The sequence below is a fragment of the Vigna radiata genome, unplaced genomic scaffold (genome assembly GCF_000741045.1).
Source record: "Vigna radiata var. radiata cultivar VC1973A unplaced genomic scaffold, Vradiata_ver6 scaffold_409, whole genome shotgun sequence".
Lineage (NCBI taxonomy): Eukaryota > Viridiplantae > Streptophyta > Magnoliopsida > Fabales > Fabaceae > Vigna > Vigna radiata.
The window spans coordinates 15,718-28,038 of NW_014541809.1; the positions used below are offsets into that span (position 1 = coordinate 15,718).

The 12,321-nt window shown below is 32.3% G+C and overlaps 1 long non-coding RNA gene across 1 annotated transcript; it reads left to right on the forward strand.

Annotated features, from left to right (window-relative positions):
- The first annotated feature begins 1,831 nt into the window (after nucleotides 1-1,831).
- LOC106778321 lies at nucleotides 1,832-7,980 on the forward strand. Its single transcript, XR_001377035.2, has 4 exons — nucleotides 1,832-2,189; nucleotides 2,467-2,525; nucleotides 7,762-7,866; nucleotides 7,935-7,980. It is a non-coding gene; the product is annotated as an uncharacterized LOC106778321 (long non-coding RNA).
- Nucleotides 7,981-12,321: the final 4,341 nt, after the last annotated feature.

A 12,321-nucleotide genomic window follows, 5' to 3' on the forward strand; every position in this document is an offset into this window, starting at 1 on the left:
TCAATTCACTCCAGAGGGTCGCCAGGATATTCTTGCTGCTGCGATTGGACGACCTGAGCACCCTGGACGTGTACGTGCTGCTGGTCCTGGAGTAGGAATTAAAGATTATTTTGGGAGCTCTTATCGTCAGCCTTCATATGCATACAACAAAAAACAAAGAGAAAGGATGACAGAAGAGATCACAAAAAAGGTTCGAGCGGACCTTATAGAGGAGATCGGAAACGAGGTTAGATCAGAGCTCAGGGCTGAATTCAGCGCCATGTTCCAGCAGTAGTTTGAGAGCTATGGCATGCGCCCGGTGCCATCTCCTGTACAGGAACAAGAACATGTTGTGCCTCCCACAGGTAAACTTAATAAACATTTATGTATAATTATTTCTATCTTTTTTATAATCTAACATTTACTCTGACAGGGAGAAGCGGGAAAGGAAGTTGTTCCGCACCAGCCGTTCCAGGGGATGACATGGACGATGGTAGTCCATGTCTGCTATACATTTTAGAGGATACCGAGACGGTCCTAGTAGCTCGTGGAACACTGTTTAGGTCAGCGACTGTTGTTCATGGTATGCAACTATTAGAGGATGAGGTGAAGGTCTTAGTGGATGAAATGATCATACCAGATGCCTCAGTTCCTCTGGCCACAGATGAGATTTTCACTGTGGAACAAGCATTCAAGTCCTTTATTGCTTGGCCTAAACATTTGGTTGGTTTAGTTTCTGACCCCCCGGTATGGAATTCTTTTTTACACTTCTCAATTTTAAAGTTTTCATGTTATTGATGTCAAAACTTATCTTATTTTTCCATGTAACAACAAACGCAAGCACAAGAGAAGATTCCTCTATCTGAGGATGATCCTCTTGCTTCATTGCATCTACTTGCTGACATCCTTGAAGATAAGGCTTTGGAGGTTGAGTATGATGCTAATGTATTTGGGACAGGCTCTGAGGTCCCAATATACCTTAATAGCCAAGATGTCAGTGAGCTTGCGTCGGGAACACAAGAGTTGAATATTTCAATTATTCAGCTATGGATGATGTAAGTGTGTGAGCAATTATTTATGTATAAAATTGATTTATATATCAAGTATCCTTATGTCAAAGTTAATTTTTGATTTCAGGTATATGTCTGGGGTCAGTGACAAGTTGGGGCGTTCTGATGATTATGGATTTATTGATCCCCAATCAATTCATGAATCAAATGATTTTGATCAGATCAACACAAATCTGATAAGAAGTTTTGNNNGNGGNAAGAAAATATACTTTTTGCCTTATATATCCGGGTAAGTGAACTTTGTTAACATAATAAAGTTCCATATGTGATTTTAATACACCACTGTAACAAAGGGCATTATCGACGGCCCGGGTCCTTTGGAAACAACCAAAAAGCCGTCGGTAATGGCTTTTACCGACGGATTTGCGACGGCCATTTGGTCGTCGCTAAACCGATTGTCGTTAACCATTACCGACGGCCTTTGGCCTTCGGTAATGAAAATGAAGTGAAACATGTATTTTCATGATGCAGCTCCATTCATCACTAAGCTCACCCCCTCTCTTTGTAGGAATGACTCTTTTACCCTTCTCCTTGATTTTGGGTTGTTCTTTATTTATTGGGCTTGGGCCCCGCGTATCAAAATAGACCGCGGTTGAGCAGAAACCGAGACATAAAGTGTGAACAAAATTTCAAAGTTACCATTAAAATTCAATTTTAATTTTTTTTTATGAGAATAGGCCGCGGTTATTATGGAAACCGAGGCCTATTCCCCTCTATTACCCCGGTGTTGTGTTGAACCGCGGTATTAACGTGTATTAGGTTAAAAAGTTTTACAGTCTGAAACCCAAAACTCCCTAAAGCTCTGCACTCCGCCGCGTTGAAATCCCTTTTCCTCGCGAATATCAGGTATGAAGCATCGCTGACAAAATCTCTGAAGCTCAAATTTACTTTGAAATCCCTCTTTTTCTGTTCACAGCCACAACTTCAACCTCTCTTCCGTTCCTTCTTGGAAATACAAATCCACGTCCAGTAAGAGTCCATTTTCTATTTCTTATTCTTCTTCCTCTCACACATACGACGTCGTCATAGTGGGGGCTGGCGTTATTGGCTTAACCATTGCTCGCCACTTTCTCCTTTCTTCCGACCCTTCTATCGCCATTGTCGATAAGGTTGTCCCTTGTTCCGGTGCCACTGGCGCAGGTATAACCCTCACCACCTAAAGTAATAATCCTTCTTTGCAAGTAAACCATGATTATCTTTTGTTTTCTCTTTCGGAAAACCCACACACATGTACTTCTTCTCCACTATTTTTCATGATATATCACGGATTTACTTATTTATCTACCCTGTTTGGGTCGGAGCGGCAAAGTTTTTAATTAAAGTGATTTATACTTTGATGTTTTTATTCTAAAAGTAATTAATAGGTACAAAGTGTTTCTGCATTTGGTTCTTGATTTAGTAATGCTTATGTGAACAGATGAGTGAAGAGGTGGAGCGTGCTTTGGCAAAGTTAGGTCCCGCAAGAATTAATGGAAGGTATAAGAAATTCACTACAAATTTTGGAAATTAATTTGAACATGTTGTAGTTTTCATCATATCCCTTGAATGTGAAAATAATAATTATCATTTCATTGTTCACTTTTTTAGTTTTGAGGCATTCATTTTAGCATATTTGGGTTTCTCATGATAAATTGGGTGCTTTTTATGTAATAATTTTCTTGGCTTTTGGGTGAAAAAGATATGCTCTCTGGAACTTATCTTGTGACAGATGACTGCATTCCATAATACTGGTGTTGGTATGTCATATGAAAGAACATGGTTGTGTATTTCAAAAGGTTTTTTTATTTTGGCTGTTGTTTTAAAAAATAAGGAAGATTGTTTTGTTTTTCTTTTGGTAGGATGAGTAATGAGTGGAAAAGAAAAGAAAATATGTCAGAGGATTAAGAATTCTCTTAAAGGAAACCAAATAAATATAGAATTATGAAAGTAAACTTATCTCTAGATATGATGTGGCAGGGAGTATGTAGCTAAAGATTCTAGTGTTAAACTGTAATAAAATACTCTTCACTTTATCTTCCTTAGTTTTTAGGACCCAATTCTAAGGTATGGGGATTGTCTTCCGCATTTGAAATATGAGAATCTATTGTATGTGTTAATTGTATGGTTATTAGGACCCAATTCTAAGGTATGAGTTTCCAAAAAATAAAACGAGAAAATTTAATGAACATATTTTACTGTATTTAAAGTAGATAAAATTTAATGAACATATTTTACTGTATTTAAAGTAGGAGGTCCACTCCATAAACTGGCGGTGGAGAAAGAGGAAGGAGTTAATCACATATTTTAGTTCTTGTTGAGATTCAAACACAAACCCAAACCCTCATCTTAATGGCTAGAAAATTTAAAAGGCTGTTTGATTTCTCTGAAAAAAAAAAAGAGATAAGCAAAAAAAATTATAAAAATAAAACAAAGATAACATTCTAGCTTGCTTTTCTTTTTATTTATAGAGAAATTTGCTGCAAATACATGAACTTTCGTTAAGATAAAAGGATGGAAATAAACTTTTTAGGAAAGTTTGGAAATCAATTTAATAATTACATTGCACCATTTTGGTACCATGAATGGTCACGTAGATTAGGATAAAATCTCAAGCATATAATCATCCTACACATGCTCTCCTGTGCAAACTAAATCTTTTTAAGATGTTTGAGGTACAAATGTTTGTCTCACACCTGCAGATGATGAAAAAGCTTTCCAGATAATTAATTTTTTTTCAATGTTAGTTTAAAATATAAAGGGTTTGTTTATTTCAACGTGTATAATCATAAGAATGATATGTGCATTGTGGTAAATTTAATACGTGTAGAATATTTTGCAGTTTTGATGTGACATTTAAAGTCATATTCTATTTTGTTATGGGGCAATGTGCTATTTGATGGTTGTACAGGATATTTCTCCTATTGAATCAGAAAAGTTTGGTGGTATATGTGGAAACTGAATTTTTTTTTTAAAAGAAGGGGTTTTGGTCGCGGTTCAAAAAAGAACCGTGGCAAAAGGTTAGACGAATTTGTTTTTTTTTTAAAAAAAAAAAAGGATTTAGGCCGCGATTTAAGAAAGAACCGCAATTATATCTCCAAGTTTTTATCGCGGTTGGAACCGCGGTCTAAAGTTCCAGACTTTTTATCTCGCCTGTATATGCCGCGGTTCTAAAACCGCGACGTATAGTCAAAAACAACCGCGGTTGTTTCCCTTCCCTGCACTAGTGACTTTTGGCCTTCGATAATTACCGAAACACATAGGCCCCAATTTCCTTCCAGTAGTTTAGATTATTAAATTTTCATGACATCAAGTCAAACTAACCACTGATATTTCTACTGGAGAAGCACAGTTAAAAACAAGATATCAAATGATATTGCATAATATATTTTGTAATGTTTTACATAAGATACTTCCTGCCACAACACTACAACTTCTTACATTTCAGTACATTTAAATTCTACTTCTAAATAAGAAAACAGCTCAAAAGGCATTACACTGCACATTTCGAAGTTTCTCATTCACCAACTTCTCCAAAGACAAAGCTAATTCCATTGCATCATTTCCATTGTTATAGGGAAAGTACAATAATATATGATTCTCTTCAAAAAGACCCAGCTGATTCGGACTCTGAAAAACCTTTGGCATTTTGGAAAGTAGTTGAAGACTTGTTAAATTCTTTCACATCTTTTTCCTGAACAAGTGTTTCATCCCTTCCTTCGAGCCAAATTGCAATATCTGCACCAAAAAACTCACTTATATAAAAATAGAAAGTAAAAGTGTTTCCAAATCCTTCAACATTTTAATTAATACCAAAACTTATAGCTGCAAACTTTTTTTATCGTTTATCATACATTTATTAATACCAAAATAATTATAAGAATATATAATACTTTATTAGTAGCAGAACCTGTTAAAGCTTATGAAAATTTAAGTTCATCAAATAAAAAGCCAAACAACTTTACTCCAAACACATAATTTTGGAATAAAAAATTAGTTATCAAATAAAAAATTATAATTAGTTAATCATTTTCAGTAGTGGAAAGAGACCTAATACAATTTTTAATAAAACCTTAAATTACAATTTTATATATATATATATATATATATATATATATATATATATATATATATATATATATATATATACGAGTTTTGTTTTTCTTATCTATCACAAAAATTTTTATTTCTATCCATCTAAAACTTTTGAACAGAGAGAAGTTAAACACATATATACCAAATCATGCCACGTTTTCCTTCTAACTCTATCTAAAATCCCACCCTTCTTTTCAAATTAAACACACCAAGCATAGCCAATTTACTGAACTTTGAGATGTCCATTTTGTTTTCAAGTGAAGAGGATTGGAACCATGAAGAGGGTGGGAAACTTTGTTTCAGATAAATACTAAGGGTGCAAGTGTAATTTATTTCAGATAAAAGAGACTACATAAACCCAAATATCCTAACAAGGCACTTTAGTAATTGATAGTAGTCAGACATGAAATGCAAATGCAAAATAGATGTGCCCATGCACACACGTTATTGTAAATTTCTCAACTAATTAAACATTAAAAAACAAGGAACAATAGTTACCTTGAACAATTTGACAAAGCAATTGCAATAACACTCAATAGCTTGCTTGCCTCTGGTGCATCAAGAACAACCCTGCTTACACTTTTAGGAGAAATCACCTAGTGTTGTGCAAGGCAATGAGTGTTTTCTTAGTGAAAGCATTAAATTTTCAACGAAAGACTAACATTAAAGGTATAATGTTCATGGTACCTCTAGATTGTATGGTGTCGGTCCCTTCCTAATTCTGCCAAAAATATCGTAATGGGAACGATGGCATGGGAATGCAACCTAGATGTGTGCACCCCCAATAACAATAAGCCACTCAGGGTTCTTTACTCTCAAAGTCCTGCTGAGGATCACCAGGAGGAAATCTCTCATGGTTATGTTCATCATATATAATCCTAGAAGAAGGGTTTTTAACAACCGCAATTGTTGCAGAAATTTCAGGAATAAGGTTGTTTTCTTTAGGGTGGAGCAGAGAATCAGTAGCATAACCTGCACAAGATAAAATTAAACCAATTAACCCATGAAAAAGTAAGCCTTAAACTAAATTTAGCTTAAAGGAGAAGCTTATTCAGTTTCCATCATATTACCTTTTCCTTTAAATGCTTCAAAAAAAAAATTTCATACAAAATCATAGAAGAATCCTAAAGTATAGTGATGATACAAATAGATACCACATGGCACACACAGAACAATCAGAACTTAATAATTATTTACATAGTTTCCTTTATATTTTTCAAGATAGCAATCAAACATTAGAAATTAGTAGTACCGTACATAGAAGAATAGAAATAGTCAGGTAGTAAAATCTAGGACTTCTAGTTTTGATGAATAAGGTCATCCGAAAGCAACTAAACTTCCATCATAGAAGCAGAATAAGTTACCTTTCATCAGAATGTGTTGACATTGCATAGACAGGGAACATATGACCTTGAAACATTTAGCTACAACGAGGTTGCATAAATTTCCTCAAAGCAGTGGAATATAGAAAACTCCAACCAAATGTCATCCAAGAATTCAAAAGAGAAAAAAAAAAAGTACCAAACAAAATCAAGATATCAAATAATAGAGCAAAAAAAAGTTCGAAATCCAAATTCACAATTTCAACAGGAAAACACGAGAACGAATCCCACACCATCTTCTAATAAAAAAAAATCCATGAAAAATCCAAAAACTATCATCCAAAGGGAATAAAGAACATTGCAATCCACAAAGGTGAACTGCCTCCGGATGTTGTAACCTACTTATGTAAATCAGTGACAAGTACATGGATCATATTTGAGCTTTACAGATGATCATAAGCATAAAAAAGAATCCAACCAAGGACAATAATCATAAGCAGAGGATCCCTAAGATTCAAATAACAGAAAGATCAAAACAAAAAAAAATACGAGCAAAACAAATCATTCAAAGCTTCGAATGAATCCATAAAGGGAGACAGATGAGAAGGGAACCCAAACGACAGAGTGGTTGGCCTCTTCCTCCCTTCCCTCAACCTCTGTGGTCCAATTGATTCTCTCTCCCAACTAGTGTACCTCCGCTTCCTCGACCTCCACGAAAACCGCTTAAACGATACCTTTTACCCCCTTCTAAACTGCACCGTCCTCGAACTCCTCTATCTCTCCCACAATGACTTCTCTAGCGAGATTCCGCAAAAGATATCCTCCCTCTGCCTCCTTCTTCGCCTTGACATCTCCGACAACAACATCCACGACCCAATCCCAAACCAAGTCACCAAACCAACAACAGTTCATTGCAACGCCCTCGACACTCCAACCAACACCCCTATTGTAACACTCACAAGGGAATGGAAGAGCGCCACCCAGCAACGAACCTTCGTCATCGTCCACACCACCAAACTCGCGCCGTCAAGTCACAGCGTCGAACCACCTGACTGTCACCAAAGTCACAACCCTAAGTCAAGAGTGAATTCGATGAATAAGGGACATAGTTTTACTTTTGGGAAATTTGGGGAATTTGAGCAACAAATACTAAAATTTTGAAGTTAAAACATCGCAGGCATTACCGTAGGCGAAAAGTCCTTCGGTATGAAAATTCACCAGTACATTTCCGAAGGCACGAAGGTCGTCGGTAAAAAACCTTCGCTAATAAGTGCTTTTATTGTAGTGATATATAATAGTTAAGTTATTATGAATTTCAGGCGTCATTGGCAGCTTCTTGTTATGTCTATGCAAGAGAACTATGCTTTGTGGTCCTGCTCATTGCACATGCCTCCTCCCACACATCTCAGAAAAGCAATTGATTGGTAAGAAACTCAATGTTTGGACTTTCTTTGTTATATAAATGACTGCTGAAACCTTTTTTTATATATAGTTCTATTCCAACAAGTATGATGATGGTTGGCAGATCAATTGTTAACAGTAGAAAGATTGCTTGGATTTCTCTCAAGGTTTGACACATATGCTAAAGCCATATTTTCTTATAGTTGTTTTATTTTAATGTTATTCACTAACTATTTACAACTGTGATGATATATTGTAGTGTAACAGACAAAATGGGTCATATGAGTGCGGATACTATGTAATGTATTGGATGACCAATATTGTTCGTTCTCACATCACAAGAGGCTGGGAAATGATAATATTTAACTTTAACAAATTTTGATTCTTTCCCAAATTTACAATTCATATACACTAATTAATATGAATTGTCTTGTGCAGAGGTTCAAGATTACTACACCAGTTCCTGAGAAGCCACTATTATTCATGAGGAACGCTGCTGCAAAGTATTTAGTTAGATTATACAATAGATCTTAGTTATTAGATTTAAACATTGCATTTCATTAGATGGGGTTTTATTAGACTTTGTATTTATTTGATGTTAAAATACATTTCAACATGTGTTTGTTCTGTTGAAAATGATTCTGTATACATGTTTTGATATGCAGGTCTGTTTTTGTGGTAATGGATATCACAAAAACAGACCTACAATTTTAAAAAACTACAGGGGAATATGCCGCAGTTGTTACTAGAACCGCGACATATAGTGTTCGTATTTTTATTATTTTTTTTAAAAAACAGACCTTTGGCCGCGGTTCGTGCAAGAACAGCGGCATATTCTTGGGTCTTTTACCATGGTTCTAACCGTGGCATATACTGAAACAATTTTTTTTTTTAAATAAAAGGGGTTTAGGCAGCGGTTCCTTGTACAACCGCGGTATATTTCTCAATCTTTTTACCGCTGTTATAACCACGGCCTAAAGTCCCAGACTTTTTACCGCGACATATCGCGATATATAATGAAAAATAACCGCTGTAAAAGTCCCTCACTACACTAGTAAGCATCATTATATTAAGTAAAATTTCAACTAAAAAAAGATATAAAAGATAAAATAAAAATAATGGTAATCAGATTTGAATTGGTTTTGTTTACAAAAAATTTACAAACACACTATCATTCTATTGAGTTACTTTTTTTTACTTCTTATCTAAAAAATACACATTACATAAACAATAAGAAAACATGATCAGGAATAAATTATTTAATTAATTGAAATCAATGAACAACTATAAAGAGGAATAACACATACAATTATATGTTTATAAATTGTTATGTCATGAAAGACATAATATGACATAAACAAAAATATCTACGAAGGGTACAAAATGTTGTTGTTTCTTACCTCTTGCCCACTTCTTATCTAAGTCATACACATTATATAAACAATAAGAAAACATACTCACGAATAGATTATTTCATTNATTGAAATCCTAAACTTAAACTTCATACAAACAACTAAGAGGACAAAAGACACCATAATCAACAACTATAATATGGAATAACACATCCATTACATGTTTATAAATTCTTATGTCATGAAAGAAATAATATGATATAACAAAAATGTTCTTTTATCTAAAAAGATTCAACTCTTAACTTTTAGTGAAAATTAGAAATAATTTTTTCATTTAATTTGGATCTACTTTAGTTTCTAATCTTTAAAAATACGTCATTTTAACTAAATTTTGTTAAATTTATTTAATGTTTCAAATGCGTTTTATAAAATAATTTCAATACTATCATGAAATATTAAATAAATCTAACAAATTTTGATTAAAATAGTTAAATTTACACAATTTTAAAGACGAAAAACTAAATTAGTTTAAAATTTTAAACAAAACTAATTCCAATTTTCCTGTTTCTAGCGGCGGCATCTTCAGCCGACACTATATATACCAGTAAAGATTTGATATTATTGGTTTTGCAAAATTTTAAAAGCTTAATCATGGACTTAGCTTTTTCAGGTAGTTTAGGAAAATTTATTTAATTTTATGTTGATAATATAATTTTATATCTATTTTCATGTTTTAAGAAATTGATTTACTGGTATTATTTAATAAAAAATTTTAAATGATGAGAAAACTTTTATAACCACATAATTAAAACAGTGGAACCCTCATATTCCTCTATATAAAGTTAACATACAACCCTAAAACTCATGCTTTCTTTGCTGCCGCCAAAAGCTCCAGATGTCTTTCCTTTTGCGGAAACTTTTCAATAGGTAAATTTTCATAAGTTTTCATATTTTATAACGACATGCAACTTCAATTTCTTAGGCTATTTTTATTTCTTTCAAAATAATTAAAAGAATGACATTCAGTTAAATTTATAAACATATGAAACCTTAATTTTTTAATTGAAAAACTTGTATATTTTGTATAGTTGATTTTATAAATTGTTGCAGAAAAATCTTATTCACAAATTAGATTTTCTATTATTAGATCTTCTAACCATATAATTTTGCAAACAGGTAAGAAGAGATCCAACAAATGCATGCATCCAAAATCAATGGGTGGTGCTGTTAATGAAATAAACTATTCCATCTTTCACAACAAAAACATTAGCATATAAAAACTACTACAACAGATAAATGGGTAGAGATCTACCTATATTTTAGAACATGCAATACAGTCACATAAATAATGAATTAAATTAGTTAAATGAAATTGGAAACAAAAATCTAATGTTGGTGATATGGTATCTAATTATCAATAAATTCTACTAATAATAATTAAGTAATATGGTATAATATTAAAGACAAATTTTGTTATTTGAGAAATTTGATATAAGAAAATGAGTATTGTATCCCTAAACTGTAGGTAAAGTCAGCTATTGTTATATGATCTTTCCAAAACAGGCAACCTACTTGTTTTTTTGTTTTTTTCATGTGAATTTTCATCCATGAAAATATATAGAAAACCCCTTGTGGGGCATCTTTTTTTCTTTTCTTTTTTTATTTTTTTTCAATAATAGTATATTTGAAAGATAATATATATTTGTATAAATGAGTTTATTTTCGTAGATGTAAATTTTATAATTGTATATAGTATATTTGTCTATTATTAAAAGGAATAATTAAATAATGAAACTATTACCTAAGAATTTAATAAAAAGGGTACTGTCATTGTTAATAATAAATAATGAAAATAATGAATGTGGTTTGATATCATGTAGCAAACAAAAGCATTATGGTTATAATACAATCTGCATTAGGATATATAAAACAAAAGCAAAAATCAAATAAGAAGCCTTTATCAAATTCATATTTTTTGTTGTGAAACTTGAACGATGAGAAATATCATTTCCATTTTATAGGTTTGTCAATGTTTTGTCAATGTTGAGAGGGGAGCAATAACCAGATGTCGAGAAACCTTCTTTGGTTTTTTCTTCAAAAAGAGATCTAAAAACGCAATGCTCATTACATATATATAGAAAATTTCATCCCTTAAAATTTATAGAAAATTCTGAAAGCCCATTACATAACGATTACTTTCAATTCTTAAAACCCAGAAACAATTAAATTATGTTAAATATTGGGTGATAATTGTAGCTAAGAATTACTTCAATCTAAAAAAAATTCACATATTTGCACACTATCAATTTTAAGAAATTTTATTGTTTTACAAATAAATGTTAACACCTGCACACTATTAATATTTACCATGTTCTCTCAATTTAATAAATATATAAAATTTATAAGTAAAAGATTAATATTTACCATCTTTCTCTCAATTTAATAAATTTATAAAATACCTGAAACCCTTAATTTATATTTGTGAGTATGAAAAACTACCTTTGAAATACATGGTTCTAGGTAATGTACATTTTTTATACTAACATAAATTTTAAAGTATTTTGTATTTAATATTTTATAAATTTTTTAAAATAACATATATAATAATAAATTTTTCCAATGATAGTGGACCATGATATTTGCATATATAAGTTAATTTAATTGACAAAAAGTTTCAGAGTCTCTTGAGCACCTTCTTCCTTCTTTCTTTCACTCTTATTTGCTTTCCATTGAGACTGTAAAACTAAATTGTTTTTCTCAGTGATTAAACTTTGTTCACACTCTCACACACAATCTTATAGTTTTTGCGTGAAAAACTTTTTTTAAATATATGGATCTATTTTTTGTATTTCTATGTTCTCAATTTCTATTCTATTTCCTATTATAAGGGGATACAATAATGTATAAATATTTTTTTTAAGTATTTTTTTTCACATTCTTTCATTCACCATGAACAGTTGTGCACATAAATATTCTACAAATTCTTGATAATGGAGAATGAAAAGAATGGCAAAGTGTATGGAAGGTGGCTGAGGAATCCCTTGGATTCTTCAGCCTGACTTTCAAGGAATTAATTCTAGAGTATCAACAGGAAATTAATTCATTATCTCAAAAGTGCTTACAAAA